The 9319-nt window shown below is 41.2% G+C and overlaps 1 protein-coding gene across 1 annotated transcript in view; it reads right to left on the minus strand.

The window, feature by feature from the left end:
* Positions 1–6682, minus strand: part of LOC142194792 (polymeric immunoglobulin receptor-like) — a 69077-nt gene extending 62395 nt beyond the window's left edge. Inside the window, exons 1-2 of the mRNA XM_075264158.1 lie at positions 6594–6682; positions 4072–4098 (exon numbers count right to left, since the gene is read on the minus strand). The gene's annotated coding sequence lies outside the window, so the exon portion shown is untranslated. The remainder of the gene's footprint in view (positions 1–4071; positions 4099–6593) is intronic.
* Positions 6683–9319: the final 2637 nt, after the last annotated feature.

The raw sequence follows: 9319 nt of genomic DNA on the forward strand, positions 1-9319 counted from the left end.
AGGGGCCACTAAGGGGCATAATACTGTGTGCTGGGGCCACTATGGGGTATAATACTGTGTGCAGGGGCCACTATGGGGTATAATACTGTGTGCAGGGGCCACTATGGGGCATAATACTGTGTGCAGGGGCCACTATGGGGAATAATACTGTGTGCAGGGGCCACTATGAGGAATAATACTGTGTGCAGCGGCCCCTATGGGACATAATACTGTGTGAAGGGGCCACTATGGGGAATAATACTGTGTGCAGGGGCCACTATGGGGTATAATACTGTGTGCAGGGGCCACTATGGGGTATAATACTGTGTGCAGGGGCCACTATGGGGCATAATACTGTGTGCAGGGGCCACTATGGGGTATAATACTGTGAGCAGGGACCACTATGGGGCATAATAGCGTGTACAGGGGCCACTAGGGGGAATAATAGAGAGTACAGGAATGTGGGGGGGGGGTGTCGCCAGGGTCTTTGGTGGGCGTCGTTCGGGGGGGGGGGGCATATCGAAAGTTCGCTATGGGGCCTAACGTTCCTAGTTACGCCACTGAGTTGCTAGTTACACCTCTAGCCTGACCCATATTCATCAATAAAGGATAGATCTGTACAGTAAATGGGGATTGCTGTATTTAATGGGCTCTTCATGGCAGGACATCTGCCTGTTACAGTGAGAGAACAATCTTTTTGCAATTGTAATACTCTATTTTAGTTATTGCAGGTTTCCAAATATGTTCTTCTTTATGTTTACCAATTTATGATAAAAATAATACAATTCTGCTGTCTTACCCTAGCAGACATAGCCAAGTGCTTTGTTAGCCATTTTAAATAGTGTTTATGAGTGTAGTAATAGGGCAAAGTACATTTAACATAGCAAAGTATAAGCCCACAAGTACAGTTTATGTTTGGTAATATTACTCAATACTTTATAAAGTGCTTGAACATTGTTTAATAGCCTTATTTCAGTCCGGTAAACTACTTTGATGTTCCTCCGCATTTGCAATCATTCCTGTTCCTATCCAGTTACAATAAAAAAAATTTGCATTGGCACAATCTTCTTCCTGGTTACACTGTGACTTTGGGTAATATTAATTTAGGTCAGCCAAAAACACTTAAACAAGTAAGCTGTAAATAGTGTCTGTGTGATCACAGCAATGTCTGTTTTGCAGCCCCAGCAGAGTCATATCTTTACAAATTACAAGTAGTTTGCTGATAAAGTAAGTGGCAAATATAACCTTGATGACTTAAACCTGATACGGTAAGATTGAGATAAGGATTGGCTTCATAGGAATCAGAGAATTCCAATATCACTCACTGTTGTGAAGTAATGAGATCAAATGTGTTTGTATGCACATCATTTAGTGTAAGTATGCGGAGTTTATCACATATACATGAGAGCTTTGGTAAACTTCTAGTTGTTCTTCCTGTTATTGTTTTAAGTGAAATGTTGGTCTCTCTTATCCGCAGGGGTATGTTGTCTTTCTAAATATATTTTCAGAAAAATCTACTTTAGGTAAGGTGTTACCGCAAATTTAAACATTATTTTATTATTAAAGGGGCTCTGTCATTGGGAAAAGTCATTATTAACTAAGCACATACTTGCATAGCCTTTAGAAAGGCTATTCGACATGTACCTTTTGTATGTAAATCGCCTCAGCAGTTTTTGTATGAGCCCGCTTTGTATTAGCACATATGCTAATTAGCCTCCAGCGTACACTCCGAAAGTGTCTGTGTGCACTGATTGCTGTGTATACAGCACAGGCTGCTGCTGCCGATGACTCATCTCCCTGCTCTTATACACAGGAGAGCTGGCTGAGACTTCCAGTGCTCGCTGGAGGCTAATTAGCATATGAATAAAAACGGGCTAATTCAAAATCTACTGAGGCAATTTATATACAAAAGGTAGGTGTGGAATAGCCTTTCTAAAGGCTATACAAGTATGTGCTTAGTTAAAATGACTTTTCTCAATGATAGAGCCCCATTAAGTTAAACATATTATAATTATAGAGATATAGCTCTTTCAGAACTCCAAAATCAACAATGTCCATGCCTCTATGTTGTTAAATAGGATATTTATCCCTTGCAATTTTTATGGTGCTGGTGAAGATAGTTGATCTGTTTACAACACAGGATTTTGGTAACTATCTGCATCTATGTAGGAAAGATTGCCAATCAAGTGAAAGTTATAAACCATTTAATGCTATATAGCACTCTATCTTTAGTTTGTAGTTCTACCCATTGGAGAGATAGGTAGTTTTGGCCACCAATGTTACTGTAGAGTCAGGGAGGCATTCTTTACAGCCCAGCATTATTGCTGGGTGGTGGGTAACATCCCCCCTGACAATACACTTGTACTGTCTGCTACTATGAAAGGGGTGGTCTCCTCAGCCGAGTTATGACTCTGGACCTTAAGGACTGCCTTTCTAATAGGTAGCCAAAACTAAGTTCTCTTAATCATGTAGTGAAGTTGTATAAGACTACCCAATTGTTACAATTCTGGCAAGAGTATTTTAAATGGCAAAAATGTAAATATTTCTCTTGTAACTCACGGTGGTCAATGCTAAATTTTGACAGGCAAACATCAAAAGTAAAGAGTGTCAGACTGAACTTATACTGGGACCCCACCCAACATACTTCCTGTTAATAGCCTATACAGCTACTTCATTGAAATATGCTGACAATCTAGTGTTATTGAGTATGTTCCCAGTATAGTCATCCCCTATAGTACTGGGCATGCCCCAATAGCTCCGTGGCTGATTCATGCATAGTGCTGTATGGGGAATGACACAGCCCTGGAGCACCCCACACATGCGCCAGATTTTAGTGAGAGAGCTGTGATACAGGCATAGCACACAGGGCTGCATCAGGAATTTAGAACCCCCACAGTATAATGCACATGGTATACAACGCTCCACAGTGGCCCCACACAATATAATATGTTCCCACATTAAAAAAGAGGTTAAATGCGAAAACCCACATATCCCATAGATCATAATGGGGTTTGCTCAGTTTACACCTGAAAAGGGTGGAAAAATGCACATTTTCTAAGCGGGTTCCCCCAAACAGAGAATACGTGCTAGTTTGAACCTAGCCTTATACTCACCCTGCCTTACCTCTCCTGGGAATCCATGCATCATTCTGCTGTCTCCTGCTTCCTCTTCCTCTAACGTTACATGTTCCAGACATCATCGCTGAGGCTTCAGCAGTCACATGCAGACATTACGATGATAGTGCACCTACATAACTGCTGAGGTCCAATCACTGGCTTCAGCGGTGACCTCAGAGTCGAACAACGTCAGCCACAGGCTAGAAGAGGCCAGAAGATGATGCCAGGCCACCAGATGCCCAGGAGAGGTGAGCATAAATATTTGTTAGTTTTTACTTGCCTACCCTGAGCAGGCTTCTATTGGAAAGGGGCCTGGTGACACATAATGCCAGACCCCTTTCCATCAGCAATGTGGCTGGGCCCCCGCCCTGCCTGGGCCCATCAGAAGATCCTCCAATTCCTGGTCCTCTGATGGGCAAGTTCGCGCTGATAGTAAGATAAAGCAGAGCATGCAGGGAAAGATTAGAATGACAGATATGAAAAGTATCCAGGCAACACAGTGTTCATGATATCTAAGAAATTGATTCTTCTAAATACAAAAAAAATCTTAAATGCAGGTATATGCACAGTGTTCCAAGATAATTAGCAATTGACACTGTTACTTTTTACTAATGATCTTTTGACATTATGTTAGCAGTGAATGGTTGTGACATGTTTGATATAGAGTGTCCTTTTGGCCTCTGTCTGTCTATTATACAGTACATCAAGGATTCAATTTTTTTTTTGCTGCAAAATTAGCGCATTGGACAGCGTTATTTCATACAGAGACACCCATCCATTTTTATAACATGGGCACCTATGGGTGATGGAAGCCTCTCAGTGCATTCATTGAATGTATAGTATATATCCAAGGTTTCTGTTGGCAATGCTTACGATGGGAAAGAACAAAGTACACTGTTAATGCATTGTGATATAGGCCTATTCAATGCATGCAATGTAATATTATGTTTTTCTTTAATATCTTTGTATTACTTACTCCAGTCTCTTTGCAGAAACTTCAAACCTGAAAATGGAACAAAAATTAGAAAATCAGAGTCTGAAGTTATTCTTTAAACATCCAACTGTGGTTACTTTTTAAGACACTAAAAAAGATCTAAATGCCAAATGCTCTGAAGATGTTTCCACCCAAACCCTTCATTGTTGTCCTAATCGATGACGGCCTTAACTTTACCCTTCCATCACTAGTTGTCCTCTGAATTACCTAGGAAAGCCTTGTAAACTGACCCATGTGAGCTGTAAATTGTTGACTCAGTGTATTATCCAGCAATGTTCTAGTATTACCGGAATATCTGACAGAAGCCTAAGAGCAGCAAATGCACTGGAATTTAGAGGAAAGCTTAACTGCTATTCATTTTCTTTTAAGGATGTTTTTTGTTAAGGTAGGACTCAAACACATTGGGGCAGATTCATTAAAAATATCATTGATTTTTGTTGCATAAAAAAAACTTTTTGTGAAACATCAAAAAATATCACAAGTTCAGTTTTGCATAAAAATTCTCTCACACCTTTGCCACTTTCCGACAATGGGGGCATGAAGAGGACATGCCGTTTGCACCAGACTCATCAGATATATAAGTTTTCTGGTCTAAATGATGCCTGAAATCTATGTCAGAGGCGTATTTATATCAGAACGGACCATCAGATGACTCCTTGCATGACACACTCGGATGTGTGCATGAAGTCTGACCTTCAGGGGACTTTCCTTGCCCAGATATTGGGGTCCCACATGAAGGAATTGCTATATCAACTGCCCTTATGACTAAGTCCTATCCTGCTCCGTTTCATTGATAGAGAATAGATTGGATGGTGACATCTGAGTGTCATCTAAATGCGTTCCATTATGGACTTACCCCTGATGTCGAGCTGGACATCAAGATCCACATCTATGAGTTAATTTAGTTTCATAAAGGCAAATGAATAGGAAGAAGCATTAATGTTTATATTGGCAGGATTATTTCCTTGTCTAGCAAGCTTGTTTTAATACTCAAACACCTGCCCAAATGTCTGGTTACTGATCGTATCTTTATGCAGATGTTAAAAGAATTATTTCTCAACAACACCTCTAACCTTGTACAGGGGATGTCTTAAAGTGTTACTTAATAATATTACCAATGAGTATTAATCTGACCTATGGGACAAGCTACCATAATCCATATTCTGTGCTATAAAGATATCCTATAGCAATGATTTAGTGTCACTTTTATTCCCACTGGTGTACAATTGCATGAGTTTAGGTTTGCACAGTAAACACATATGCTATTGCAGTAACTGTTGGACTACCGGTATATTATCTAATCTTATAGAGTTTATTTCCATCCCAGATCCTTTGAATTGTGTATAATATGCTATTTTTATTGATATTGATAATACACTATATGTTTAATGAAAGTTGTGACTCCACTTGTTTATATAGATATATTTGTCCATAAGTGCTCATTACTTTCAGAAAATCTGTCAATGTAAGAATGTGATAGAAACCTTCAGGCTAAGGCCCCACATAGCAAGCTGCAGCCAAAAAGAGCATTTCGGTTTTACCTGCAACACTTTTCACAGAAAGGGGGAGTTCACACGGAGTAACGTGCCGCGTGATGTGGGCAAAATCACGGCCGCAAAATAACGCGCTGTTTACGATCCACACTGCCATTGAAATCAATGGGAGCGTATACGGCTCGCAAAATCTCACACGGCGTATACATGCCACATCATGCGGCACGTTACTCCGTGTGAACTCCCCCAAAGAGTGAAAAGTGTGAAGTTTTACTCTGTGAACTTTCTGCTTCCATTATATATATATTGTATGGATAGCACCAGCTGTAGGTAGAATTGACATGCAGCACTTTTCTCTCCACATTTTTATGCGGAAACCACACGGACCCCATTATAGTCTAAGGGGTCCGCATGTTTTCCCAGATAACCGTTCTTCTATGCGTATAGGTTTCCATTTGGGGGTCCCCAAGCGGACTCCCTGAACAGAAACCTGAATGAAGATGTGAACTGGGCCTAAGTTACAAAGTTAGAAAAAATGTAATTATATTTTAGATCTCTGGTAGTATATGTTCATATTCATACACTTTTGCTTCTATCCTCAGCATGATATAAAAATACATATATATCTGTATATGAATATACATATTTGCATTTAGATCTTGTTGCATATTATACAGTAGATTATACATTTTTTCAATACAAGGATAAGAGACATTTTATGGGGAAAATTGTGATGTGGATTATTTCTGCACTATATTCGAAGAAGATTTTCCTGCATTATTTGAATACTTTTTGCAACCAATATGGCTCTCAGGACCTTAATGCAAAATGTTTATGCCACAGATTGAAACTCTGTAAGACCTTACACAAGAGTAAAATCGTATCCTTACGTCACAGATATAATAGATACAACATATGTTATTAATTGAAAAATAAATAAAAGGGAAACAGGTGCCTACAGAATGACACTGACAGTACATTACATATAATGAAAAGAATACATTTACTTACAAGGGACACTTGTTTTCTGCTTCCAAAGAGAGCAACGTCGGTTTTACTCTTCTCTTATCTGTTTGCCAAGAACTGCCCTGTCCTGTCTGTTCTGAAAAGTGAAAGTGCATCAAGTCCTTTTCTTACTTAAGTATGCCCAGGTACGCCTTCCTTATAATGCCAGTCATAAGACAATTGAACTACTTCCTCTGCCCTTCACCCAACACCAGATTTTGGCTTATGTTTGGCTTGTAATAACTGGGACAGTCTTACAAAAAATTCCACAGACTGAAATCCTCCATATTAGTTTAAACACAAAGTAAGGGAGAATCTTTCCATTGACCAGAAATGCATATTCATACCCAACCTACTATGTGCCATTTATAATACTGTTGTCTTCTTATTTAACCGAGGGACATTTGGCCTCTTAAGACTCCATAGCTATGGCTCATCCACTATCTCCACAAAGTACATACCTAAGAAATGTACTGTTATAGAAATGTATCATTATGGTGTATATGTCTGTGTGTTTGACATATTAGGTGTGTTGAGTGTTTGCTAGGGATGAGTGATCCAGTTTCAACATCTTTCAAAAACATATACCTTTTGCAAAAATCTGCATTTTACTGTATATTCTAGCTTTATGTATGTGATCCTTAAAATTTTTATTTTCTTGTTCTGCATTCTCCATGCCTAACTTCTAATTTACTTGTATAAAAAAGTATAATTACTAGAGATGAGCGAGTAGTGTTCGAGCGAGTAGGTGTTCGATCGAATACTACGGTATTCGAAATACTCGTACTCGATCGAACACTACTAGCTTTTCGAAGTATATGGTTCGATGAAGAACCAGCGTTGATTGGCAGAATGCTATACATTCTGCCAATCAACGCTGGTTCTTCTCTTACCTTTAGAAGTCTTCTCCGTGCAGCGTCCTCACGTCTTCTTCCGGCTGGAATTCACTCTGCCTAGGCATCTGGCCTAGGCAGAGCCGACTGCGCATGCGCGGGCATGCCCTCGCATGTGCAGTCGGCTCTGCTCAGGCGTCAGACCGGGCAGAGCCGACTGCGCATGCCTAGGCAGAGTCAATTCTAGCCGGAAGAAGACGCGGGGACACTGCGCCAGGAGAAGACTTCAAGGAGAATCCAGCCCGATCGTCACTCGTGGACTTGGTAAGTATAATTTTATCGAATTTTGCCTACCCCTGAAACGAGCATTTCCCCCCATAGACTATAATGGGGTTCGAAATCCGTTCGAACAGTCGAACAGTGTGCGGCTGTTCGAATCGGATTTCGAACCTCGGACATTTTAGTGTTCGCTCATCTCTAATAATTACCTATATCCTATAGATGAGATGAAGCGAACAGTAAAATGTTCGAGGTTCGATATTCATTTCGAGTAGCCCCTCAATATTCGACTACTCGAATCGAATATCGAACCCTATTATAGTCTATGGGGGGAAAATGCTCGTTTCAGGGGTAGGCAACATTCGATCAAATTATACTTACCAAGTCCACAAGTGAGGGTCGGGCTGGATCCTCTGAGAAGTCTTCTCCGTGCAGCATCCCCGCGGCATCTTCCGGCACTGAAGTCACTCTGCCAGGCATTGGGCCTGGGCAGAGCCGACTGCGCATGTCCGCACTACAAGCGGACATGCGCAGTCGGCTCTGCCCAGGCCCGATGCCTGGCAGAGTGAATTCAGAGCCGGAAGACGCCGCGGGGATGCTGCACGGAGAAGACTTCTAAAGGTAGGAGAAGAACCAGCGTTGATTGGCCGACTGTATAGCATTCGGCCAATCAATGCTGGTTCTGCATCGAACTTTTACATTTGAATAGCGAGCGGTACTCGATCGAGTATGAGTATTTCGAATACCATAGTATTCGATCGAATACCTACTCGATCGAAGACTACTCCCTCATCTCTAATAAATACCCATATCATGTGACCACCCTGGGACACTTTCTGATAATCTGGTGATGTTCCATTTCACCACTTCCGAAACAGAACATCACCAGTACTCTTCCCCCCCAACCCCATCAATACTCACTTACCTTCCTGTGCGGGAACAGCTCCTCCCCTTTTTCCCTAGTCCCCAGTTTTTATCACACTGAGGTTTTTTTTAGGGTAATCCCTTCCCCTTCCCATTTCTTGTATGTACTGCATCCAAGCAGCTATAAACCTATATACACTGCTGTGATGGTATATATCTTACCAATACATCTATATGTGCACGAGTCTACATTCTGGGGTGTTTTTTTTTTTTTTATCTTTTATTCCCATATACATTAAAGGTTATGTTTTATTTATCTTTCTAAGAAAAAGACTTGTACACTAGAGATGAGCAAGTATATTTGATCGAATACCGCCGCCGCATAGTTCTTGGTGTAAAAAAGCGCCAGGGAAGGTGGGAGGGGCACTGAATTTTTACTGCCCCTCCCACCTTTCCTGGTGCTTTTTTACACCAAGAACTATGCTGTAGAGGTATTGAATCAAATATACTCGCTCATCTCTATTGTACACTCTTAGCATTTACTCCTCCCTTCTTCTGCTCTTTAAGCACTTGAGCAGTCTGGAGGTGGCTGCCAGAAATGCGTAGTAGTGATGGCACTCCGTCTCTACTGCGCTGGACTCACAGGTACTACTGGTCTGTGCACAGTGAAAGAGAAAAGGGGAGCCGTCTCCCAGAGCGGAAGATAGGGAAGTATGATGTGATGGAGGAACTGGGAGTTGGGGGGGCCTTCTTATT

The sequence above is a fragment of the Leptodactylus fuscus genome, chromosome 2 (genome assembly GCF_031893055.1).
Source record: "Leptodactylus fuscus isolate aLepFus1 chromosome 2, aLepFus1.hap2, whole genome shotgun sequence".
NCBI classification, from domain to species: Eukaryota; Metazoa; Chordata; class Amphibia; order Anura; family Leptodactylidae; genus Leptodactylus; species Leptodactylus fuscus.